Raw genomic sequence first — 938 nt, 5'->3', positions numbered from 1 at the left:
TAGTGATTTAAACCATAACTATTCTGTTTCAATTTTCCAGGGGATGAACTATCTGCTCCTATGCAGGGATAAACATTGATGTATATTGAAAACATCTTTAGGTAAGGCCGCTGCTACTTTCAAAGGGAGCTATTCTTTTACCTACTAATCATACCCTCACTGTATCTCTGAATATTCTTTGAACACTGAAATACAACCTTTTAAGACATTGTCAAAGACATTTGCTCTATCCAGCAAACTATAGTAGGTTTCTTTGAAACAATCTGAAGAAGGTATCAAATACATTTCAGGTTATCCAGAGTAATGGGAGCAAAATACACAGTACATTAGCAATGCTTTCTTCTAAGTGTCTTATTTACTAATTGGAGAGAGATGTGAGGAAATTATTATTCTTGTTACTGCATACCATCTCCAGAGGCATATGACAGTGTTTGAAGTTGGCTTCTCATAGGAACTGGTAAATGGAACCTGGCCTGACAGCTGTACATGGATGCTGATAAAAAATGTTAGAATGTAAGAGCCAAAGGGAGGGTAAGACTCCTTACAACGTGCTACTTGCAGACATAAAATGGCCTGGGTATCCATGACCTCATAGTGCCTGACAGTACCTACACAAGACCGTCATAAGAGGAGGAAAAGATCATGACATCAAAATAACAGGGATACTGATTGAGATGAAGAGGGGATATGATGGAGAATGGAATTTCAAAGAGAAAAGTTGGGGGGGGGAGAGCATAGAGGGTATTACAATGGGATAATTTTTATTATCATGGAAAATGTTAATAAAAATTGAGAAAACAAACAATGTGAGAGTCCAAATAAGACTTGTACACATTAACAAATATCTTACCCTCTTTTTAATATTTAGTGTTTACAATAGTGCAAGGGTTTCTACAGGATATAATTTAAATTAAGACATATGAGGTAAAATTTAAAAA

Source organism: Jaculus jaculus, unplaced genomic scaffold (genome assembly GCF_020740685.1).
Source record: "Jaculus jaculus isolate mJacJac1 unplaced genomic scaffold, mJacJac1.mat.Y.cur mat_scaffold_46_1_974171_arrow_ctg1, whole genome shotgun sequence".
NCBI classification, from domain to species: Eukaryota; Metazoa; Chordata; class Mammalia; order Rodentia; family Dipodidae; genus Jaculus; species Jaculus jaculus.
Note: the sequence above shows the minus strand (reverse complement) of the source record.